Below are 26,794 nucleotides of genomic sequence, written 5' to 3'. Positions count from 1 at the left end.
GTGTGTGTGTGTGTGTTTTCTTTCTCCTTTCAAATTAAGGTGAAAATTTATAAGGAAGAATCACTCCTTCTCAGCGCCTAAATCTTGTAAAGTGGACTTTAACTGCAGATTTTGGTGGACAAGCTGCCCTTCCACAGCACACTGTCTAACTGCCTATTTCAGCTTCTCCGTGCTCCCACTTGAAAGAGACATAGACCTCAGCCACCTCCTCTCTGAGGCAATTTACTCAGCTTCTCCAATCACACAGTTCTTTAACGGGGCAGAAATTGTTGGGCTGTTTTTAATCAAGTTTGGAAGCTGAATCTCTTCCCTCTGACGACTGTGCCCAGGGGTGGATCCGGCTGAATGTCTGGCGCTGCGGGCAGCAGGCTCGACCACCCGTTTTTCAGACACAACACCAGAGAATGCCACTGAAATAATCGCATGTGGCAGAAATGTTTAAAAACATTAACCTCTCTGATTTCCCATACTTGTGAGTTAAAAGGCAAAAGAAGCTGAAAGGAAATCTGAAATGATACTCATTTACCTACTGAAGGTAGACCAACAAACTGTAAAGATGCTTGATGCTTTGAAAATGTACTCTGTAAAATCTTTCAAATTAGATGCTGCTTAAGATCGATGGTAGTAAAAACATTTTTATGAATTGATTGGTTAAGACTTTTCTAGATATTAGTGATGATAAATTAACAGATCAGAAGTTTCTAGGAAAAATTTGGGTGGGATAGAGAAAGTAATCTAATAATCTAATACTCTTCTTCCTATTGTTTAAAGCGAGACAAATTATAGTACATACTATGTGGACTTTTTTTTTTTTAACTTTAGAGGAATAAATAAAAATGTCTGGCTTCAATATACTATTGAAAATTCTTTGCAAAAGTAGAGAATCAAGGATTTTCAAAACCAAAAAGAAAACAAAGAATCAGATTACAGTCTTCTAAAACACACTTCTTCCTTTGCTGGATTTTCAAATGATATCTTTGGTGATCCTTTGTTTATTTGAAGAATCTCTTGAAATTAAAATGCATTGAATGTTTCTCTCTAGATAGTTCAACTTCAGACACACAAATATTTCTAAAAGTTCTAAATGGAAATCAAAGACTTTGTAAAGCTTCAATAACATTTCACATCATGGCAAAACCAATTTTATTGTGACATTCCTCTCATATTTGATAGATTATCAGATACATCAAAAAATCTCACCTTGAAAATGTAGACTCTTTCCAAAAATCTTATAAATTTGAGAAACTAATTTTATAATCTGTAATTTGGGGTTTATTATCTCATTTCTGCTCTTTAAATCCAAGTGAATTAATTTAAAAAGTAAATTTGGACTAGGGGGAGACATTAGTGAAAAGTCTTAAGTATTAACCAAATTCATCTCAACTACCTTCCAAAATGCACACACATCATTCACACACACCCTTCTTGAGAAGAAAAAAAAAAGTTTCAGATAAAGAGAACAGTCGTAGCCATTTGACTTCAAATGCCTTCTACAAAAGTTTAAAATAGCTATTTTGGAATATGGCTACTATCGCCTAAAGTTTCAGGGTAACATTTTTCTAAATCTTTATATGATAATTTACTTATTCAAAAATGCAACAAATGATTGACTTTATTGGGCAAAATATGGCTCTACCTATTTGTTAAAGTAGATTATCTCACAGAGTGTCATTGTAACTTATGTTGTCGCTTTTTTGTACAATTGTGTTCACTTGTAGACAATCTACTATTCTCTTGTGTCCCCAACATGCTTGCACTTGAAAGTTGAATGTTGGGAACTCAAGGTTGGAAACCAAATCGAGTGCCTTGTGTGGAAGCAAAAGATGTTTTCTTCTGACAGATGCTACTTTGGGTGTCTTTTCTGCTAAGCAGATCTCAGCGTTAAATTAGCCTAATCATTTGCCTCTCTGCTTTTTCTAAAGGTCTGTGGTCCAAGTGGCAGTCCTTCCTGCAATGGACCATAGGTTCTGTTGGGTAGCGGGAATGTCTCCTATTTCTTTGCTTCAAGTTTCACTTTGTGTTTAAAATGCAATAAAATAAGTTTAGAAAATCATTTTTAAGAGAGCACTTTTAAGAAGCACTTCCTTTCCTACTGCCAGACAACGCTGCTCCCCAACCTCTTGGCTGGAACGCTTGCTTTCGATTTGTTTGTTTCACGCATTTCCCTAAAGAGCCGGGCTCTTTGCGCTGTTTAATTTTGCTTTAAAAATGCGTCGCTTCTGCCCTGAATCCTTCTCTGAAACAAATTCCTATCGAAAGTGTATCAGATTCGTTTCAAATATGGGATTTGGATCAATATTCCCATGCTACAGATATTTTAAAAATTGTTTTTGTCGTAGGAGTCCACACTTTGGCAATATATTTCTAATTGAAGTAGGGTTGCCTGTATTTCTCATGATACACAAACAAAAAAGTAGCAATTACCGTCTGCTTAGACCTTCCTTTATTATTGTTTTTAGCCCGTGTATCATTACCTAACTGGTACGTGTTCTTCTGTCCAGCTCTTGATGATCTAGTTGAATTCTGGACATTGTGCCAAGAAGTGTATTTGAAGCAGATAAGTACGTATAATACAAATGCGTTTTGTTAGACCTGATGGATGCTATTTTTCTTTTAATAGGTTTGTAGCAAACTAACACAATAACACAATGTATTCCTTTTCAAGGTACATTGTTGAAACAGGTCTATTAAGAGCGCGTTGAGCTATTTCTCGCTTTTATTGAACAGTCTGTTGCTCAAACACAACAGCCAACAAACGCCAGCTGCCTCAACAAAAGTAGAAACCTAACCCTTTTATGTAATGTTTTAACAGAAAGGGTAGCTCTGTTTAATTAAAAACATTGATGATTCAGTGAAACAATAGAAACTCAAGTTCAAGTGGTGCTCTATTGATTTAAGATGATTTTTTACTAGCAATGGGTATAATTCATTTTTTTCCCCCCAGCTCTCTCTTGTGTAAAGGATTTCCTTCTTGGGGCATTATTTGGGTGAATAGGAAAAGACAGAGATGGCTATTGCCTTAGAAACCTGATTAACGCATGTTGCTTTGAGGGTAAGGTGTTTAATTTATAAGTGCACCCCATATTTTTTGTCAGTTTATTCGCGGTGGGGAAGCTTTGGAAGTAGCTCCTCACAGCAGGTTAAAAAGTGAAGTCTCCGTCCTGGCATTTAAATGTCTTTGTTATTGTGTCAAGCAAGTTGTTGAAAACTGCATGCCCGGAATACTAAGGTTGAGCGGCTGCAGAAGGCAAGTTGTGCGTGCGTGCGTGCGTGTGTGTGTGTGTGTGTGTGCACGCGCGCCCCTGGGCGCAAGGCTATGTGTTCGAGGACAATTATTTTCATCAGCTGCTTGCTAGCCCGCGCCCGACTGCTCCGCTTTGCAGAACCGACGGCCTCCGGGCTTTCAACTCTGGAAGTGAAGCAGGACGAATTCCTCCATGGAGACTCGGGAACGTCGAACTCTCTCTGCCCGGGAGTTGGGGGGGGGGCGGTGGGGCTCGATAAAGGGTACCCAGGTCGCCTCCTCGCAGGGGAGCACTCGAGGGCCGCGAGGTCCCGGGTTTCGCCATCCTGAGACCCCCGCGCGGACGGCCCAGGAGGGGCGCGGGGAGTCCGCGCGGGGCAGGAGGGCGGCGGCCCCCGGGTCAAGGTGGGCGGGGGCAGGTGCTTCCCCCCGCCGGCGCCATCCCCACCGCCAGACCTAGCCCGGCGCCCAGCGAGCACGGCGGCCGCGCGTCGCACTCCTTCCTCCCGCCGCGCCCGCAGGCCCGGCTTCAGGATTCCCGGGCCCTCGGGCATGTTAAGGGAACGCAGCTTCCTCAACTCGCTCCCGCAAAACCGCTGCCAGGTGGGCCTGAAGACCGAGAACCCGGCCAAGGAGCCGCCCCGAGAGCCTCGGCGTCGGCCTGCCGCGGGAGCCTAGGGCCGGTGGGAGAAGGGCCGCCGCCTCTCCTGATCCTTTCCTGCGGCCAAACAAGTCCCCAGGGTGGGCCGAGGACAGAGGGCCTCAGGCATCGTCCGCCTCCCAGGGCTGCGGCCCAGGCCCAGGCTGAGGCTGAGGCCTTTGAGCCACTCGCCGCAAGCCCTGACAAAACGCAGCCGCCTCGAGGGCCGCACTTCCGCCTGCTCCCGACGCCCCGCGCACCCAGGGTTCAAAGGGCGCGGCCCACCTCGACCCACTTCCGGGGTCCGCGCTCCGCAGGTCCGGCCGGCCCCCACCCTGCCCCGGGCCCTTGTGGGCCCTGGAAGCCCGGAACCGCTGGGACCGAGGCCTGGAGCCCGTGGCCCGCCGCCCACAGTGGCGATGGCACCGGGGGAGGCCGAGGCCAGAAAGGAACCCGCGAGGGAAACGTCCACACGGCCCCCTCAGGCCCACGGTGAATTATTTAAGCTGTTCCTGGTGTTTAAAGAGGTTTTTCAGTTTTTAAAGAATGTTGTAAAAAAAATATCAGCCCTTGTTAACTCCCTCATTACATGTTTTTTTTCCCGCAGCTGAACAAGCCCTATTTCCTGAGTCACAGGAGCTATGTAAGTGTTTAAATGTGTGTCAAGTGTCTTATAAATAATACAAATTCATAAAGAAGAGGAGGAAATTTAGCTGATACCTGAAGGACTTGGCATGGCCACGTTTGCTGTGAGGTTATGGGCTGGGGACAGGTGGTCGGGAAACCGCGCTGACAGCGCCTCGCCTCCTGGCCCCTGAGACTGTCCCCACCCCTGTCTAGGACAGCCCAGGAAGAGCCCTTGGCCAATTCGTGAGAGACGGTCCAGTGCCTGCAGCTTCTATATGAGAGCCTCAATACTCAGCCTGATATTTTGGAGTTGCTTTTCTTCTATTTATTTATTTATTTATTTTTATTTTTTGAGATGGAGTCTTGCTGTGTCACCCAGGCTGAAGTGCAGTGGTGCCATCTGGGCTCACTGCAACCTCTGTCTCCCGGATTCAAGCGATTCTCCTGCCTCAGCCTCCCGACTAGGTGGAACTACAGGTACACAACACTACACCTAGCTAACTTTTTAGTAGAGACGCGGTTTCAACATGTCGGCCAAGCTGGTCTCGAACTCCTGACCTCAGGTGATTCACCCACTTTGGCCTCCCAAAATGCTGGGATTACAGGCATGAGCCACCCTGCCCAGCCGTGGAGTTGCTTTTCTGTCTTTTCATCTCAGCCACCTATCCTTTCTCCACTTTTCCTTTCTGGTCTTTCTCCCTCAAAGTGTCTGCTGCTGTGACATTGCTATGACATCCTCCCTCCTTGTTAGAATGAGGGTTAGTACTGCTTCTGGCAAAAAAGACAGTAAGAGGGTTGAGGTCTGGGCTTTAATTTGAGATCTGGGCCACGAAACCATTTGTATTCATTCTCATACCTAGAGAGCTAAAATACTACTAATAAGGAGGTTTTCTTCTGAGGACGGTAAGTTCAAAGTAGTATTTACTAGAAAAATGGCATATATTGTGTGGAAATTAGATTTCAACTTCAGCAGTACTCCCTGCTTTAGTTCCTTGGATGATATTTTTCATACTGGTTGTCATTATGCGAAAGATTTCTCTGGCTATTCTATTTCTAGCTGTTTTAAAATGTCTAAACTAGAAAGAAACATAGGAGTTTTCAATTATTAAAATAACCAAATGCTTTTATAAGGTCAGAGCTATCTTGATTTTAAAACATCATACTCATAGTGAGTATAATTATTTTCAGTGTACTAACAAAAATTGACTGCATTGTGGATTTGAGGAGCAGGTTACAAATTCGCTTCCTAAGTAGTATTCCCCCAACTTTTTTTTTTTTTTTTTTTAATGAAGTCTCGCTCTGTTGCCAGGCTGGAGTGCAGTGGTGCAATCTCAGTTCACTGCAACCTCTGACTGTGGTTCAAGTGATTCTCTTGCCTTCCCTCCCGAGTAGCTGAGATTACAGGTATGAGCTACTATGCCCAGTTAAGTTTTATATTTTTAATAGAGATGGGGTTTCACCATGTTGACCAGGATGGTCTTGATCTCCTGACTTCGTGATCTACCTGCCTTGGCCTTCCAAAGTGCTGGGATTAGAGGCATGAGCCACCGCACATGGCCCCAACATTCTTAATGTAAGGGTTTGAAGCCTCTCCCAAACCTTGACCAACTGTTAAATTAGGCCTGATTGTTTTGCTGTATGCATTAGCAATGCTCTTGCCCTATTTTTAAAAACGATACCCCAGCCTTTAGTGAAACTCCATCTGGAGATTTCTAGGATGGAAGAGATGTCTTAGGATTTTTTTTTTTTTTTTTTTTTTTTTCTTTTTTGAGCCAGAGTCTCCCTCTGTTGCCCAGGCTAGAGTGCAGTGGCATGATCTCGGGTCACTATAACCTCCACCTCCTGGGTTCACGCAATTTCCAGCTAATTTTTGTATTTTTCGTAGAGACAGGGTTTCACCATGTTGGCCAATCTGGACTCAAACTCTGGGCCTCAAGTGATCCACTTGCCTCAGCCACCCAAAGTGCTAGAATTACAGATGTGAACCACTGAGCCTGGCCATCTTAGGTATTTTCAGTAACAAGTCTGTTAGACTACCAGACTTAATAGTATATAAGATATTCCATTTTAAATCTCTTCGTGGCCTAGTCACAGTGGCTCATAACCTGTAATCCCAGCACTTTGGGAGGCGGAGGCAGGTGGATCTCCTGATGTCAGGAGTTTGAGACCAGCTTGACCAACATGGTAAAACCCGTCTCTACTAAAAATACAAAATTAGCTGAGCATGGTGGGGCATGCCTGTAATCTCAGCTACTTAGGAGGCCGAGGCAGGAGAATTGTTTGAACCTGAGAGGCAGAGGTTGCAATGAGCCGAGATGGCACCATTGCACTCTAGCCTGGTCAACAAGAGTGAAACTCCATCTCAAAGAAAATACAAAAACAAAAAAAACCCTAAACCTCATCTTCAACTATTTGCTTTCTTCTGGTGATTTTGCCATGTTGGTGTTTGCATGCACTGTTTTTTTCTTTTTGGAGATGGAGTCTCACTCTGTCACCCAGGTTGGAGTGCGGTGATGTGATCTTGGCTCACTGCCCTCTGACTCCCAGGCTCAAGCAATTCTCCTGCCTTAGCGTCCCTAGTAGCTGGGATTAAAGGCTCATGTCATGACACCCGGCTAATTTTTGTATTTTAGTAGAGATGAGGTTTTACCATGTTGGCCAGGCTGGTCTCGAATTCCTGACCTCAGGTGATCCACCCGCTTCAGTCTCCCAAAGTGCTGGGATTATAGGTGTAAGCCACTGTTCACGGCCTGCATGCACTGATGATAGGTCTGCTGGGTGTTGCCCCTCTTGTCAGGCGTCTCTTCTGCGTGCATTGTTGCTGCTTTTTCTGGATATAGCTGGTGTTGACTGTATGAGTAATATAGAGAAGCCAAAGCTCTGAGGTATTGTTGGTTATCTGTGCTGTAGCATCTCATTGGGTTCCAAAATGGTTTTCAATGTATTCTGTTACTGGTTTTAATATAAACAGATATTTTCATTTTTATCTACAGCCCTTTCTTTCCTTATAACCCACATTTGAATCCAAAGTAGTTGTGGTAGAGATAATTTCCAGTATCAGGCACTATGGTACTTTCAAAATTACTCCTCTAAGCATCAAAACTTTGTTTTAAATCAAGCAACTTGATCTTCTCTTTAAGATACGTTTACGCCCAGGAGGCTTTCAGTCTCTCACATGAGTACATTTTAGGAGATTTTCTTTCTATGCTTTCAGAATTGCTGAGATACATATGAACGCTGGCAAAGGAAACAACTTAGATTTTATAGTTGGGGAGTAGTTGGGACTATTTCTCTTCCCAGGACACTCAGGAAGATACAGATGTGTATACACATTGATAAATTCCTGAATTGGCAGATGAAAACTTTGCTGAGCTTAACAAATACCTTTTTGATATGTAAACAGTTTCTAAGAATGCCAGCCATCTGCTGAAAGCCAGACAATAATTTGTGAACAGAATAGTCAATGCATACATCATTTATTTATTTGTTCTTAAACATTAGCCATATCTAGGCAGTCTTTGAGATGAGCCTCTGTTGCTAAACTCACATTCAGCATTTTGATCTTTCTTCTTTATGTACCACTCCTCAGTCTCTGAAAGAACATGGTGTCTCTTTATAGGAAAAGATGTATAATACTTCGTATAGTGTCAGGTAGCTTGTTCTCTACTGGTGGGGTTAAGGCAAGTATGGAAAACTACTAAATAATACAAGGTAAATAATGTTAAAGGATGGAAAATGGCTAATACAAAATACAGTAAGTGCCTTAAAGAAACATCAGGCCAGGCACAGTAGCTCATGTAATCTCAATACTTTAAGAAACTGAAGTAGGAGGATTGCGTAAGCCCAGGAGTTTGAGACTAGTCTGGGCAATTTTGTAGTGATGAGACCTCATCTCTACAAAAAATCAAAAACTTAGCTAGGCATGGTGGGGTGGCATGCACCTGTAGTCCCAGCTACTCAGAGGTGCTTAAGCCCAGGAAGTCATGGCTGCAGTGAGCTGTGATCATGCCATTGCACTCAAGCCTAGGTGACAGAGTGAGAGTGAAACTTTATCTCAAAAGGGAGAGAAAGAAGAAATGTCAATAAATTTTTATTGGATAATCAAAGGCAGACAAGATAACATCAGAAACTACAGCAATATTATCATACAAAGAAGCAACATTTAGGCTGGCAGCATACTTCTCAATATTAACAAGGCAGGTCTGAAGACAAAATCCTTTTGAAAGGGCTAAGAAAAGAATAACTGTAACTGAGATACCATACCCAGCTAAACTATTATTCAAAAATGACAGCTAAACAAAAACCAAATTTCAGAAAGTGGGAATTTACCACTTACATAATTATTACAGATTTTACAGTGGTAAATTCCCACTTTTGCAGATTTCAAAAGTAGGACTTTACCACTTACAGACTTTAATAATTATTACAGGAAGTATAGGATGTATAGGAGGAAAATGTCTATTAAACCCAGAAGGAGAGAGTGGACTGCAAGAAGGAATGGTATGCAAAGAAGTTGATCAGCCGGGCACAGTGGCTCCCACCTGTATTCCCAGCACTTTGGGAGGCTGAGGCGGGCGGATCACCTGAGGTTGGGAGTTCAAGACCAGCCTGACCAACATGGAGAAACCCTGTCTCTACTAAAAATACAGAATTAGCTGGGTATGGTGGTGCATGCCTGTAATCCCAGCTACTTGGGATGCTGAGGCAAGAGAATCATGTGAACCTGGGAGGCAGAGGTTGCAGTGAGCCAAGAATGCACCACTGCACTCCATCCTGGGCAACAAGAGCACAATTTCATCTCAAAAAAAAAAAAAAAAAAAAAAAAAGAATTTGATCTCCGTTGATTACCAACATATGGAATATTGAAATAATTATTGCATATATAAAATAATAATTAATAACTAATCTGAGATATTTAAAGCATGGAAAAAATATAACTTACCAAAATAGAGAAGATGATATAGAAAGTTAGTGTGATGAAGAAAATGTATATATATTTGGCTGGGCATGGTGGCTCATGCTTGTTGGGAGGCTGAAGTGGGCAGATTGCCTTAGCTCAGGAGTTCGAGACCAGCCTGGGCAACATGGCGAAACCCCGTCTCTACTAAAATGAAAAAATTAGCCGGGCATGGTGGTGAGCACCTGTAGTCCCAGCTACTTGGGAGGCTGAGGCAGGAGAATTGCTTGAACCTGAGAGGCAGAAGTTGCAGTGAGCCAAGATCATGACACTGTACTCCAGCCTGGTCAGCAGAGCAAGACTCTGTCTCCAAAAACAGAAAAAAAAAAAAAAAAAAAAAAAAAAGAATAGAAAATTTATATATATGTATATGTATATCATATCTCTATTATACATATATAATTAATATAAAATGAATACAACCCACCAAAACTCATCATTATCTCTCAGTTTTGGTACATATATAAAATTTTCTATGTTATATTTTCTAGATCATCTAGTTTTGGTTTTATTCATTTTGTATAGTACATATATATGCAATTATTAAAAAGTTATTGAACAATCACTCCTCCTTTGACCAAGTCAAAATGACTGGTAACAGAGTATAAACCACATATAATTTGGCAAAATACATAAAACAACTGTTTTCAAATCTTGGACAACAGACAGTACAGGACTATATCTATTGGAGAAGGAAAATTCACTAGTTGACCCTCATCATTTGCCCAGATTTCCGTATGGAGGCACTTTCTGTTCCATGGTGCAGGGAGGTGGAACCCTTGTACAATATTGTGGTCTTCATGAGTTGAAGATATGGAGATTGGATTTTTGGGCTGTTGAGTTCTATAATTGCTAGATCAGGGCACCAGAGAGGGAGCTCCACAGAGCAGTAGCACCAAAAGTCTACATAAGGACCACTTAAGTCTTTGGCAAAATATAAGCTGTGTATCCATAGGGAGAAACTACAAGACCTGGCAGAGAGTAGCTATAGTGTAGCTGAATGGAGACTCTAGAAATCATACTGCAGTAGAAGAGATGTTGGACTTTCAGTCAGCCACAAGAGAGACCTCGCCAAACACATCAGTTAACAACATAGGAGTATGTCTACTCTCACCCTAAAGTGTCTACTAGACCCATGCAAACAAAATTTTAAAACAATTGAGTTGATGTGTCGTTTTATTTTATTATTTATTTATTTTTTATTTTCTTTTTTGAGATGGAGTCTCGCTCTGTCATCCAGCCTGAAGTGCAGTGGCACAATCTCGGCTCACTGCAACCTCTGCCGCCTGGGTTCAAGCAGCTCCCCTGCCTCAGCCTCTCGAGTAGCTGGGACTACAGGCGTGCATCACCACACCTGGCTAATTTTTTGTAATTTCTACTAGAGATGGGGTTTTGCCATGTTGGCTAAGATGATCTCAATCTCCTGACCTCGTGATCCACCCGCCTCAGCCTCCCAAAGTGCTGGGATTATAGGCTTGAGTCATTACACCCAGCCTATTTTATTTTTTGTTGAGACAGAGTTTCTCTCTCATTGCCCAGGCTGGAGTGCAAGGGTGTGGTCTCAGCTCACTGAAACCTCCACCTCCTGGGTTCAGGGGATTCTCCTGCCTCAGTCTCCCATGTAGCTGGGATTACAGGGACCCACCACCATGCACAGCTAATTTTTGTATTTTTGATAGTGACAGGGTTTCACCATGTTGGCTAGTCTGGTCTTGAACTCCTGACCTCAAGTGATCTGCCCGCCTTGGACTCCCAAAGTGCTGGGATTACAGGTATGAGCCACCCAACTGATAGGTCATTTTAAAAAATATCTGACCAGGCACTGTGGCTTACCCCTGCAATCCCAGCACTTTGGAAGGTCAAGGTGGGCAGATCATGAGGTCAGGAGTTCGAAGCCAGCCTGGCCAACATAGTGAAACCCCATCTCTACTAAAAATACAAAAATTAGCCAGGTGTGGTGGTGGGCACCTGCAATCCCAGCTACTCGGGAGCTGAGGCAGGAGAGTTGTTTGAACTCAGGAGGCAGAGGTTGCGGTGATCCAATATCATGCCACTACACTCCAGTGTGGGTGACAGAACAATACTCTGTTTGGGGGATGGGGGGAAGGTTATATAAGGCTGGGTGTGGTGACTCATGCCTATAATGCCAGCATTTTAAGATGCTGAGGTAGGAGGATTATTTGAGACCAGGAGTTCGAGAGCAGGCTGGACAACATAACGATATCCCATCTCTACAAAAAAATAAAAAATTAGCTGGGTTGGGTGATGGCACATGCCTATAGTCCCACCTACTTCAGAGGCTGAGATGGAAGGATCTCTTGAGCTTGAGAGGTTGAGGCTGCAATGAGCTGTGATTGCACCACTGCATTCCAGAACCTGGATGACAGAGTGAGACTCTGTCTAAAAAAAAAAATTTACCCGCCAGAACAAAACTCTTTGAAGAAAGATAAAATCCAGACCTAAAGTAATATTCACAATATTTAACATAAATGTTAAAGATTATTAGAAAAAAACAGGTGCAGTGGCTCATGCCTGTAATCCCAGTACTTTGGGAAGCCAAGGCAGGCGAATCACTTGAGGTCAAGGTCAGGAGTTCAAGACCAACCTGATCAATATGGTTAAACCCTGTCTTTACCAAAAATACCAAATCAACCGGGCATAGTGGTGTAAATCTGTAGTCTCAGCTACTCAGGAGCTCTGAGGCAGGAGAATCACTTGAACCCTGGAGGCAGAGGTTGCAGTGAACTGAGATTGTGCCTCTGCACTCATGCCTGGGTAACAGAGTGAGACTCTGTCTCAAAAAAAAAAAAAAAAAAAAAAAAAAAAGTGAAGAAAGGCAAAGAAGCAGGTAATCAATATGTATAACTAGGAGAAAAACAGTAAAGACAAACAAAAACTGAGAGTCAACAGAAGTATGAGAATAAGCAGATAAGGACTTAATGTGACTATTTTACATGTGTAAGAATTAAAGGAGGCCAGGCGAAGTGGCTCATGCCTGTAACCTCAGCCCTTTGGGAGGCCGAGGCAGGTGAATCACTTGAGGTCAGGAGTTCTAGCTCAGCCTGGCCAACATGCTGAAACCCCATCTCTACTAAACAAAAAAATGAAAGAATACAAAAATAAGCTGGGCATGGTGGAAGGCAACTGTAATCTCAGCTACTTGAAAGGCTGAGGCAAAATTGCTTGAATCTGGTAGGCAGAGGTTGCAGTGAGCCACGATCATGCCACTGCACTCCAGCCTGGGTGACAGAGTGAGACTGTCTCAAAAAAAAAAAAAAAAAAAAGAATTAAAGGAAAAGAGGACTTAGTGAAGGAACAGATAGGAAATATTAGTAGAAAAATGGAAACTAGTGCTCACTTCAGCAGCACATATACTAAAATTGAAATGATACAGAGATTAGCATGGCCCCTGCACAAGGATGACACACAAATTCATGAAGCGTTCCATTTTTTTTTTTTTTTTTTTTTGAGATGGAGTTTTGCTCTTGTTACCCGAGCTGGAGTGCAATGGCATGATCTCGGCTCACCGAAACCTCTGCCTCCTGGGTTCAAGCAATTCTCCTGCCTCAGTCTCCTGAGTAGCTGGGACTACAGGTATGCGCCACCATGCCCAGCTAATTTTTGTATTTTTAGTAGAGATGGGGTTTCACCATGTTGACCAGGATGGTCTTGATCTCTTGACCTTGTAATCTACCCGCCTCGGCCTCCCAAAGTGCTGGGATTATAGGCGTTAGCCACCGCACCTGGCGGCATTCCATATTTTTTAACAGACTTGAGAGCCAAATCAAGAACAAACTGCCATTCACAATTGCTACAAAGAGAACAAAATACCTAGGAATACAACTAACAAAGGATGTAAAAAACCTCTTCAAGGAGAACTACAAACCACTGCTCAACGAAATAAGAGAGGACACAAACAAATGGAGAAATAGTCCACGCTCATGGTTAGGAAGAATCAATATCGTGAAAATGGCCATACTGACCAAAGTAATTTACAAATTCAATGCTATCCCATCAAGCTACCAATGACCTTCTTCACAGAACTGGAAAAAACCACCCTAAACTTCATACGGAACCAAAAGAGAGCCTGCATAGCCAAGTCAATTCTAAGCAAAAAGAAGAAAGCTGGAGGCATCACACTACCTGACTTCAAACTATACTAAGGCTACAGTAATCAAAACAGCATGGTACTGGTACCAAAACAGAGATATAGACCAATGGAACAGAACAGAGGCCTCAGAGGTAACACCACATGTCTACAGCCATCTGATCTTTGACAAACCTGACCAAAACAAGCAATGGGGAAAGAATTCCCTGTTTAATAAATGGTGTTGGGAAAACTGGCTAGCCATATGCAGAAAGCAGAAATTGGACCCCTTTCTGACACCTTACACTAAAATTAACTCCAGATCGATTAAAGACTTAAACATAAGACCTAACACCAATTTCAGCTACTCAGGAGGCTGAGGCAGGAGAATTGCCTGAGCCCAGGAGGTGGAGGTCGCAGTGAGCCTAGATCGCGCCATTGCACTCCAGCCTGGGTAACAAGAGTGAAACTCCGTCTCAAAAAAAAAAAAAAAAAAAAAACCTAACACCATAAAAACCCAAGAAGAAAAGCTAGGCAAAACCATTCAGGACATAGGCATAGGCAAGGACTTCATGATTAAAACACCAAAAGCATTGGCAGCAAAAGCCAAAATAGCCAAATGGGACCTAATTAAACTCCAGAGCTTCTGCACAGCAAAAGAAACAGTCATTAAAGTGAATCAGAAACCAACAGAATGGGAAAAAATTTCAGCAATCTACCCATCTGACAAAGGGCTAATATCCAGAATATACAAAGAACTAAAACAGATTTACAAGGAAAAAAAAAGACAAGCCCATTCAAAAGTGGGTGAAGCATATGAACAGACACTTTATAAAAGAAGACATATATGAGGCCAACAAGCATATGAAAAAATTGTCATCATCACTGATGATTAGAGAAATGCAAATCAAAACCACATTGAGATACCCTCTCATGCAAGTTAGAATGGAGATCATTAAAAAATGTGGAGACGACAGATGCTAGAGAGATGTGGAGAAATAGGAACACTCTTACACTGTTGGTGGGAGTGTAAATTAGTTCAACCATTGTGGAAGACAGTGTGGCGATTCCTCACGGACCTAGAAATAGAAATTCCGGGCCAGGCTCGGTGGCTCAAGCCTGTAATCCTAGCACTTTGGGAGGCCGAGGCGGGTGGATCACGAGGTCGAGAGATCGAGACCATCCTGGTCAACATGGTGAAACCCTGTCTCTACTAAAAATATAAAAAATTAGCTCGGCATGGTGGCTCGTGCCTGTAATCCCAGCTACTCAGGAGGCTGAGGCAGGGGAATTGCCTGAACCCAGGAGGCGGAGGTGGCGGTGAGCCGAGATCGCGCCATTGCACTCCAGCCTGGGTAACAAGAGCGAAACTCTGTCTCAAAAAAAAAAAAAAAAAAAAAAAAAAAGAAATTCCATTTGATCCAGCAATACCATTACTGGATATATATTCAAGGGATTATAAATCATTCTATTATAAGGACACATGCACACAAATGTTCATTGTGGCGCTGTTTACAATAGCAAAGACCTGGAACCAACGCAAATGTCCATCGATGGTAGACTTGACAAGGAAAATGTGGCATGTATTCACCATGGAATACTATGCAGCCATAAAAAATGATGAGTTCGTGTCCTTTGTAGGGACATGGATGAACCTGGAAACAATCATTCTCAGCAAACTCACACAAGAACAGAAAATCAAACACCACATGTTCTTACTCATTGGTGAGTGTTAAACAGTGAGAACACATGGACACAGGGAGGGGAGCATCACACACTGGGGTCTGTAGGGGGGAAATAGGGGAGGGATAGTCGGGGGTGGGGATTTGGGGAGGGATAACACACGGAGAAATGCCAGATATAGGTGATGGGGAGGAAGGCAGCAAATCACACTGTCATGTGTACCTATGCAACAATCTTACATGTTCTTCACATGTACCCCAAAACCTAAAATGCAATTTAAATAACTATTTGTGGTGTACAATATGATATTTTAATATACATATATGTTGTAAAGTGATTAGTATAAATTTAATGCATCTATCATCTCATATAGTAAATTTTGTGGAGGGAATGTTTAAGATCTAGTTTCTTAGCAATCTGAAGTAAACATTGTTATTAACTGTAGTTACCATGTTGTACATTAAATCTCTAGAACTTAAAAAAAAGGGAAACATTTCAAAAGAACCAAATAGAAATTCAAGAACTGAAAAGTATGATATCTGAAGGGAACATTATACAGGATGGGCTTGACAGTGGATTTGATGTGGCAGAAGGTAGAATCAGTGAACTTGAAGACAAGGCAAAAAACAAAAACCAAAACTATCCAAACTGAAGCACAGACAGCAAAGGGCTGGGGGAAAATGAATGGAGGATCAGCAACCTGTTGGACAAGATTTGTCAAACAGGAATCCCGTAAGTATAGGAGAGAATAAGGAAAAAATATCTGAAGCAATAGTGGCTGAAAAATCTGGCGTATTGGAGGAAAATTGTAACTCTACAGATTCAAGAAGTTCAACAAACCCCAAGTGAGATAAACAAATGAAACACAACTAGGGGGCCAGACACAGTGACTCATACCTGTAATCCTAGCACTTTGGGAGGCTGAGGTGGGCCGATTGCTTGACGCTGAGAGTTCAAGACCAGCCTGGGCAACATGGTGAAACCCTGTCTCTACCAAAACTACAAAAAAATTAGCTGAGTGTGGTGGCACATGCCTGTAATCCCAGCTACTCAGGAGGCTGAGGTGGGAGGACCACTTGAGCCCAGGAGGTCAAGGCTGTAGTGAGCTGTGATCATGTGGCTGCACTCCAGCCTGGGTGACAGAGTAAGACCCTATCTCAAAAAAAAAAAAAAAAAAAAAAAAAAAAAAAAAAAAAAAAAAAGAATAAAACACAACCAGGTACATTATAGTTGAATTTCTAAAAGGCAAAAGACAAAGAGAAAGAAAAGACAGCTAACTAAGTTTAGGAAACATAAAGAAGAATGACTTCTCATCATAAACAACATAAGCCAAGGGAATAACATCTTTAAAGTGCAGAAAGAACATGTCAACCTATATCCAATGAAAATATTCTTCTAAAATGAAGAGGAAACAAAGCTATTTTCAGATAGCTTAGAAAATTAGTCACTAGCAGGTCTGCACTATGAGGAGTGTTAAAGGAAGGCTGAAGGAAAAAGATACCAGGTAGAAAAATCAGGTTTACAAGAAGGAATGAAGAACACTTGAGCATATGTGGGTAAATAGAAGAGACTTTTCATTTTTAAATTTCTTTAAAACATAATCGACAATTTAAAGTAAAAACAAAATAAAATGATAATTTCTTGTGGGGTAAATTAGGTAGAAGTAAAATGTAATGGCCATAAAAGCACAATACATGGGAAGGGAAAAATGGAAGTATGTCATTTTAAGGTTCCTTTGTTATCTACCAAATGGTCCAATGTTAATTCATAGTAGAGTGTGTAATAAGTTAAGAATGCATATTGTAACCCCTATAGCAATTAATGAAAAACAAAGAGGCATAATAAAAAGCCAATAGAGGACACAAAGTGGAAAACAAAAATAACTCAAAATAATCCACGGGAAGAGAGAAAAAGAAACAACAACAAAATACATCTTGTACTATCTAGTACTAATAGAAAACAAATAGTAAGATGGTGGCTTGAAACCCAACAATTTTTGGGACAGTTTTACTCTGTTGCATAGGCCAGAACAGTGGTCCCCAACCTTTTTGTAACAAGGGATCTGTTTTGTGTAAGACAATTTTTCCATGGATGGGGGAGAAGGGCTGATTCAAGCACATTACATTTATTGTGCACTTTATTTCTATCATTGCATTGCAATGTATAACGAAATAGTTGTACAACTCACCATAACATAGAATCAGAGGGAGCCCTGGGCTTATTTTCCTGCAATTAGATGGTCCCATTTGGGGGTGATGGGAGATAGTGACAGATTATCAGGCAGTAGGTTCTCATAAGGAACAGGCAACTTAGATCCCTCACATCCTCAAGTAGCTGGGACTATAGGTATGTACCACTATACCCGGCTAATTTGTGTGTTAGAAAAATAATATATACCAGTAAACACTAATCATGAGGAAATGGAGTGGCTTTTAATATCAGAATAGTATACTTTAAGCAAATAATATTATCAGAGGCCAGACACAGTGGCTCACACCTGTAATCCTAGCACTTTGGGAGGCTGAGGCAGGTGGATCACCTGAGGTCGGGAGTTTGAGACCAGCCTGACCAACATGGTGAAACCCCCATCTCTGCTGAAAATACAAAATTAGCTGGGTGTGGTGGCACATGCCTGTAATCCCAGCTACTCAGGAGCCTAAGGCAGAAGAATTGCTTGAACCTGGGAGGCAGAGGTTGCAGTGAGCTGAGATTGCACCATTGCACTCCAGCCTGGGCAACAAGAGTGAAACTCTGCCTCAAACAAAAAAAAGAAAAGAAAAGAAAAAAAGAATATTATCCAAAAAAAGGGACATTTCATAATGTTGATAAAAGACAGTCTTGTGCAGCCCGTTGATCCTTGAACAACTGAGTAAGAGTGTGGCTTGGGCCTGGAACATTTTCTTATGTGGAGATAAACCTCACAGCTTGTGCAGGGCATATTGCCTTGCTTGGGAATATTTTTCCCTGTTCTCTTCTAGATGTTTATTCCCTTGTTTTACTTAAAGTGTGTGCATCATGTGTGCCTGGCCAAACCCACTGTGATACCTGTTCCCAATAGGGAGTGGATAGCATCCCTCACCTGTAACACAAGATGGATGCATGCACACCAACTCCCTGCATTGGCTATGTGGTTAGAGCCGCTGGCCATGGGAGAACAAATGTTAACTGCTGAAGCTAATCTTGCTGTGTCTCTTCTCTACATGAGTGAAGTATGGTTCCATCCGGTGCCTGTATGAGTTGTGTCTTTCAAACAATGGAGTGGGTTAACATCCATGGAGTGGGTTGACATCCTGGGACTGCTGCTTCTGATGGTGGGTAACAGGTGTCACATATCCAACAAATAATGATAAATGTTCATGGAGAAAATAGAATAGTGTGAAATGGGCAGAACTAAAGGGAAAAATACACAAATCTACAGTTTTTTTTTGTTTTGTTTTGTTTTAAAAAATATGGAGTCTTGCGCTGTTGTCCAGGCTGGAGTGCAGTGGCATGATCTCCTGTTCCCTGCAATCTCTGCCTCCTGGGTTCATGTGACTCTCCTGCCTCAGCCTCCCAAGTAGCTGGGACTACAGGCATGCGCCATAACACCTGGCTAATTTTTTTTTTTTTTTTTTTTTTGAGACAAAATCTTGCTCTTGTCCTATAGGCTGGAGTATAATGGTGCTATCTTGGCTCACCTCAAACTCCACCTCCCAGGTTCAAGCGATTCTCCTGCCTCAGCCTCCTGAGTAGCTGGGATTATAGGTGCCTGCCACCATGCCTGGCTAATTTGTGTATTTTTAGTAGAGATGGATTTCACCATTTTGGCCAGGCTGGTCTCGAACTCCTGACCTCAGGTGATCCACCCACTTCAGCCTCCCAACATGATGGGATTACAGGCATGAGCCATCACACCCAGCAACATTGGTACTTTTAGTAGAGACAGGATTTTACCATGTTGGCCAGGCTGGTCTGGAACTCCTGACCTCAAGTAGTTCACCTGCCTCGGCCTCCCAAAGTGCTGGGATTACAGACGTGAGCCATTGCTCCTGTCCCCCAAATCTACAATTACATTTGATCAGTTTAATACTCATCTCTTAGTTATTGATAAAACAGAGAAACAGTCAGTGGTGCTATAGATACTTTTAACAACTCTATCACCTGAACCTAACCTAACATAAACAGTATAACCAAGATTTGGTTTAAACAACATTATCAATCACTTTGAGATAACTGGCATTTATATTACACTACACAGAATCATATATAAATTCTTTTCTTTTCTCTCTTTTTTTTTTGAGACCGAGTTTCGCTCTTGTTGCCCAGGCTGGAGTCCAATGGTGCCATCTCATCTCACCACAACTTCTGACTCCCAGATTCAAGTGATTCTCCTTTCTCAGACTCCTGAATAGCTGGGATTACAGGCATGTGCCACCATGCCTGGCTAATTTTGTGTTTTCAGTAGAGACAGGATTTCTCTGTGTCGGTCAGGCTGGTCTCAAACTCCCGACCTCAGGTGCTCCACCTGCCTCGGCCTCCCAAATTGCTGGGATTAGGGGCATGAGCCACCGTGCCCGGCCATGAATTCTTTTCAGTTGCAATTTGAACATTTGCCAAAATAGACAAAATGCCATGTCATAAATCTAGTCTCAAAATTCAAAAGATTAAATTGTACAGATATGTGACCTAAATTAAATTAGGCATTGAAACAAAAACGATTTTAGAAAATGCTGAAATATTTGGAAATTAGGCCACACAGCCTATATAACCTATGGATCAAAGAAGAAATCACAAAGGAGGTTAGAAAATATTTTGAGCTGAATGATAATGAAAACAAATAAAACCTGGGGACACAGCTAAACCAGTGCTTAGAGGGAAACTTGTAGCTTTAAATGCTCATGTTAAAAAATAAGAAGTGTAGTTGAGCGCAGGTGACCACAAAGAAAGAAACCTCTAATTCCAGTACTTTGGGAAGCTGAGATGGGTGGATGACCTGAGATCAGGAGTTTGAGACCAGCCTGGCCAACATGGTGAAACCCCATCTCTACTGAAAATACAAAAAATTATCCTGGTGTGGAGGCACGCACCTGTTATCACAGCTACTTGAGAGGCTGAGGCAGGAGAATCACATGAACCTTGGAGATGGAGGTTGCAGTGAGCCGAGATTGCTCCACTGCACTCCAGCTTGGGCAACAAGAGCAAAATTCCATAAAGAGAGAAAATGAGAGAGAGAGAGAGAGAGAGAGACAGAGAGAGACAGAGAGAGATTAAAAATCAATTATTTGGCTGGGCGCAGTGGCTCAGGCCTGTAATCCTGGCACTTTGGGAGGCCAGGGCAGGCAGATCACTAGGTCAGGAGATCAAGACCATCCTGACTAATACAGTGAAACCCTGCCTCTACTGAAAATACAAAAAGTTAACCGGGCATTGTGGCACATACCTGCAGTACCAGCTACTTGGGAGGCTGAGGCAGGAGAATTGCTTGAACCCAGGAGGTGGTGGTTGCAGTCAGCTGAGATCCCACCACTGGACTGCAACTTGGGTGAGAGAGAGAGACTCTGTCTTAAAAAAAAAAAAAAAAGAAAGAAATCAATTATTTACAATTCCATTATAAGAAACTTTAAAAAGAGAGCAAATTTAACTCAAAATTAGCAGAAGGAAATAAATAATAAAGAGTAGAAACTAATGAAATAGAAAATTGATAAATGATAGAGAAAAAGTTTTTTTTTTAGAAGATGTTATCACATTAAAAACATTTCCAGCTAGAATGATTAAGGGAGAGAGTGTGTGTGCACAAAAATTACCATAAAAGAAATGAAAGCTATCAAAAGGATATCAGTTGCTGCCAAGTGTGGTGGTGCACACCTGTAGTACCAGCTATGTGGGAAGCTGAGGTGGGAGGATTGTTTGAACCCAGAAGTTTGAGACCAGCCTGAGCAACACAGCAAGACCCAATTTCTTAAAAAACAAAAAAAGGAAATCTGTTGCCAATAAATTTGGCAGCTTATATGACATGAGCAAATTTCTCGAAAGACATAAATACCAAAATTGACAAAACAAGAAACTGAAAATTTAATGGTTATGTACTATGCTTTGGATATGGTTTGTTTGTCCCCACCAACGCTTGTATTGGAGTTTGGTCCATGATATGGGGAGATGGATGCTAGTGGGAGGTGTTTAAAACATGGTGGATGTCTCATGAATAGCTTGGTGTAGTTCTCCTAGTAGTGCATGCTTACTCTGAGAAACTGGATTGGTTCCCACAGGCATGAATTAGTTCCCATAGAATGGATTGTTATGAAGCCTGGATGCACCTCAGATCTTGCTCTCTTCATTTGTATCTGCTTCTCCTTTGAACTTTCTCTCCCATTTTAAAACACAGCCTTCACTAAAAGCCAAATAGATGCCAGTTTTGTGCTTCTTACTCTTCCCAGCCTGCAGAACCATGATCTAAATAAATCTCTTTTCTTTTCTTTTCTTTTTTTTTTTTTTTACAGAGAAACAGTTTTTTTATTCATCCTCCTCCTCCTCGTCTTCTTCATCTTCCTCTTCCACTTTTTTCCTGGCAACTTTAGCAGGACCTTTGCACCATCAAACTTTCCTTTCGACTTATAGTCAGCAACATCCTTCTCATGCTTCTCCTTCAGCTTTGCCGCCTTAGTGATGGAAGGCTGGTTTTCGCTGTAATTTAGGTCATTCCACATCTCACCCAGTTTTTTTGCCACATCTCCAATAGAGATGCCAGGGTTTGTGGATTTGATCTTGGGGCGGAATTCTGAGCAGAACAGGAGGAAGCCAGACGGTGACCTTCTGGGGGCGTTAGGATCCTTCTTCTTCTTGCCTCCCTTAGCTGGTCCATAATCCTTCATTTCCCGATCATAGCGCACTTTATCCGCCTTTGCCATTTCATCACATTTAGATTTCTCTTTCCCGGACATTGTCTTCCACCTCTCAGAGCATTTCTTGGAAAATCATGCAAAATTGACAGGGACCTCTGGGTTTTTCTTCTTATGTTCTTCTCATGTTCTTCTCTGCACGTCTGCACAAAGAAGGCATAAGCAGACATCTTGCCCTTCGGTTTCTTGGGGTCACCTTTAGCCATCCTGACTGTATTGTTCGCTAGTCTGGGCAGCGCAGGGCACCATAAATCTCTTTTCTTTTTAAATTACCCAGTCTCAGATATTGTTATGGCAGCACAAAACAGACTAAGACTCTTTATATCTAGTAAATAATTTGAATTTATAAATATGAACCTTTTGATCTCAATAGAAATTTAAAAAAAGCCTTTGACAAAATTTAACTCTTGTTCATGATAAAAACTCTTAGCAAACTAAGAATAGGGCATCTTCCCTGTAAGATAAGGAGCATCTACAAAAAAAACTCCATCTAACATAATACTCAATGGTAAAAGACTAAATAGTTTCTAAGATTGGGAGACTAAGATAAGGATGTCAGCTTTAATTGCTTTTATTCAAGACTGTGCTGGAGGTCCTAGCCTTGTACACAGTGCAGTGAGCCAAGAAAAAAAGAAAGAAAAGGCATAAGAATTAGTAATTGATAATGAATGAAACATTTACAAAGGATACGACTATATAGGTAGAAAATCTAAAGGAATCTGTGAGCTATCCAAAGTAATAAGTATAATTTAGCAAGATAACTAGATACAAGGTGAACATATGAAAACCAACTTTATTTTTTTATTTTATTTTTTTTTTGAGATGAACTCTCACTCTGTCATCCAGGCTGGAGTACAGTGGCATGATCTCGGCTCACTCCACCCTTGGCCTCCTGGGTTTAAGCAATTCTCTGCCTCAGCCTCTCAAGTAGCTGGGATTACAGGTGCCTACCACCATACCTGGCTAATTTTTGTATTTTTAGTAGAGATGAGGTTTCACCATGTTGACCAAGCTGGTCTTGAACTCCTGACCTCATGATTCACCCACCTCAGCCTCCCAAAACGCTGGGATTACAGGCATGAGCCACTGTGCCGGGCATATTTTTGTACTTTTTTTTTTTTTAAGAGACAGGATCTCACTATGTTGCCCAGGCTGGATTCAAACTTATGGGTTCAAGCAACCCTCCCATCTCATGCTCTTGAGTAGCTGGGATTACATACATGTCCCACCACACCTGGCTTCAAATAAAAATTTTCAAATGCCATTAGCAATAGCATAGAAAATGGCTAGGGGAAGAAAAAAACCTGTGGTACTTCCCCCTTCACTCTCTGTCTCTTCTGCTGCCATGTCAAGATGTGCTTGCTTCCCCTTTGCCCTTCTGCCATGATTCTGAGTTTCCTGAGGCCTCCACAACCATACTTCCTGTACAGCCTGCAGAACTGAGTCACTTAAACCCCTTTTCTTTTTTTTTTTTTTTTTGAGACGGAGTTTCGCTCTTGTTACCCAGGCTGGAGTGCAATGGCGCGGTCTCGGCTCACCGCAACCTCCGCCTCCTTGGCTCAGGCAATTCTCCTGCCTCAGCCTCCTAAGTAGCTGGGATTACAGGCACGCACCACCACGCCCAGCTAGTTTTTTGTATTTTTAGTAGAGACGGGGGGTTTCACCATGTTGACCAGGATGGTCTCGATCTCTCGACCTCGTGATCCACCCGCCTCGGCCTCCCAAAGTGCTGGGATTACAGGCTTGAGCCACCGCGCCCGGCCTAAACCCCTTTTCTTTATGAATTACCCAGTCTCAGCTCTTTATAGCAATATGACAATGGACTAATACACATGTGGAAAAAAAAAAAACTATGAAGAACCTTGCAATATACCAAACAAAAGATGTTGGCTGAGCGCAGTGGCTCTCACCTATAATCACAGCAGTTTGGAAGGCCAAGGTAGACAGATGCTTGAGCAGGAGTTCTAGACCAGCCTGGGCAACATGATACAACCCCATCTCTACAAAACATAAAAATTAGCCCAGTGTGGGGATACGTGCCTGGGGACCCAGCTACTTGAGAGGCTGAGATGGAAGGATGGATTAAGCCAGGGAAGTTGAGACTGCAGAGAGCCACGACCGATAACTGCATTTTAGCCTGGGCGACAGACTGAGATCTTGTCTCAACAAAGAAAAAAACTGAAGGTTGTTATGGAGAAAATCATAAAAATTTACTGAAGTACATAATATGGAGGCAACGTGCTCATGAATGGGAACTCAATTTTATTAAAATGTCATTTCTTGTATTAATCTATTCATTCGGTGTAGTTCTACTATAAATCCTGCCAGTTGTGTGTGTGTATGTGTGTGTGTGTGTGTGTGTGTGATTTCATAGGTGAATGTTAAATTTTAAATGGAAGAGTAAATATCAATAATTTTCAAGACACAGTTGAAAAATAATGCGGGATTTTTTTCTACCAAACATCAGAATTTAGTGTGAAGTTTTAGTAATTATAGCAATGTGACATTGGCACAAGTTTATAAGCATAGGGCAGTGGAACGGAAGATAGTCATCTGTGGTTGTTTGGTATATGACAGAGGTGTCATTGTAAAACAGTGGGATGGAATGTTCAATAAATAGTGCTGAAAGAATTGGTTAACTACATTACAACTGTAAATCCCTACTTCAACTGTACACACATCACATTCCAGGATTAAAGACTGGATTTAAGAACCAAGACTTATTTTTCTTATTTAGAAAAGAAAAATAGAATACCTTTTTGATCTTAGGAGGGATTTCTTTTTTTTTTTTTTTTTCTTTTTCTTTTTTTTGAGACAGAGTCTTACTCTGTCATCGAGGATGGAGTACAGTGGCACCCTTTTGGCTCACTGCAACCTCCGCCTCCCTGGTTCAAGTGATTCTCTTGTCTCAGCCTCCTGAGTAGCTGGGACTACAGGCATCTGCCACCATGCTCAGCCAATTTTTGTATTTTTAGTAGAGACAGGGTTTCGCCATCTTGGCCAGGCTGGTCTCAAACTCCTGACCTCAGGTGATCTGCCTTCCTCAGCCTCCCAAAGTGCTGGAATTACAGGCCTCATGCCCAGCCTGGATTTCTTCTATTAGACACAAAGAGCAATCACCCTAAATAAAATACAGTAGTTCTTTCTTATCTGTGGGCAATCTATTCCAAGACCTCTGGTGGATGCCTGAAACCAAGAATAGTACTGACCCTATATATTCTATGTTCATTTTCTTTTTAATCTGATAACCAAGACAGCTACTAAGTGATTAATGGGTAGGTGGCATATACAGCATGGATCACTGGACAAAGGGATGATTCACTTCTTGGGCAGGATGGGGCAGACAGATGTGAGAACTTAATCACACTACTCAGAATGACATGCAATTGATAATTTATGAGTTATTTATTTCTGAAATTGTCTATATAATATTTTCAGCCTACAGGTAACTGAAACAGATAAAAAACCAAATCACAGACGAGGAGTGACGATTGTAATTACTATTTGTGTGTTATCTAAAAAAGCATTCTTAAATGTATTTGGTAATATTTGGCCAAGTGGTCTTTTAAAAAAATTTTTTTGGAGACAAGTTCTTACTCTGTCACTCAGGCTGGAGTGCAGTGGCATAATCATAGCCTGCTGCACATCAGCCTCCTGAGTAGCTAGGGTCTACAGGTATGAACAACTGCATCCTGCTAATTTTTAAATATTTTGTGGAGGCTGAGCATGGTGGCTCATGCCTATAATCCCATGCTTTGAGAGGCCAAGGTGGGCAGATCACTTTTTGAGCTCAGGAGTTTGAAACCAGCCTGGCCAACATGGTGAAACCCCGTCTCCACAAAAAATACAAAAATTATCTGGGCTTGGTGGTGCATTCCTGTAATCCCAGCTACTCAGGAGGCTAAGGCCCAAGAATCGCTTGAACCCAGGAGGCAGAGGTTGCAGTAAGCCAAGATCATGCCACTATACTCCAGCCTGGGTGACAGAGTGAGACCCCATCTCAATCAATAAATAAATAAAAATATTTTGTAGAGAACAGATCTTCTTTTTTTTTTTTTTTTTTTTTTTTTTTTTTGAGACGGAGTTTCGCTCTTGTTACCCAGGCTGGAGTGCAATGGCACGATCTCGGCTCACCGCAACCTCCGCCTCCTGGGTTCAGGCAATTCTCCTGCCTCAGCCCCTGAGTAGCTGGGTTACATGCATGTGCCACCATGCCCAGCTAAGTTTTTGTATTTTTAGTAGAGACGGGGTTTCACCATGTTGACCAGGATGGTCTCGATCTCTCGACCTCGTGATCCACCCGCCTCGGCCTCCCAAAGTGCTGGGATTACAAGCTTGAGCCACCGCGCCTGGCCAAGAGAACAAATCTTCTTATATGCTCAGGCTGGTCTGGAACTCCTGGCCTCAAGCAATCCTTCTGCCTTGGCTTCCCAAAGTGCTGAGATTACAGACATAAGCCACTGTGCCCAGCCTACCAACTGTCTTTTAAAAAAAGATACTCAAAATTCAGTGGCTAATGTAATAGAAGTTTATGTATCTTTTATGCAATAGTTCAGGATAGATGGATGGACTTTGCTCTATGAAGCCATCCTGCACACCCAGGCTAGTTGAGTAACTTTGTTATTCTTAACATATAGCTTGTGAGATTGCTCTCAATTATAACATTTAACATGCCAGTATG

General features: G+C 42.1%; 1 non-coding gene and 1 pseudogene across 1 annotated transcript; one reads left to right on the top strand and one right to left on the bottom strand.

The window, feature by feature from the left end:
- The first annotated feature begins 12,818 nt into the window (after nucleotides 1–12,818).
- Nucleotides 12,819–12,922, top strand: LOC120365783 (U6 spliceosomal RNA). The gene has a single exon (XR_005580635.1). It is a non-coding gene; the product is annotated as a U6 spliceosomal RNA (small nuclear RNA).
- An 8,805-nt stretch (nucleotides 12,923–21,727) lies between these two features.
- LOC101033274 (high mobility group protein B3 pseudogene) lies at nucleotides 21,728–22,345 on the bottom strand (annotated as a pseudogene).
- Nucleotides 22,346–26,794: the final 4,449 nt, after the last annotated feature.

The sequence above is a fragment of the Saimiri boliviensis genome, chromosome 16 (genome assembly GCF_048565385.1).
Source record: "Saimiri boliviensis isolate mSaiBol1 chromosome 16, mSaiBol1.pri, whole genome shotgun sequence".
Classification (NCBI taxonomy): Eukaryota; Metazoa; Chordata; class Mammalia; order Primates; family Cebidae; genus Saimiri; species Saimiri boliviensis.
This window is presented reverse-complemented; position numbering and strand designations above follow the sequence as displayed.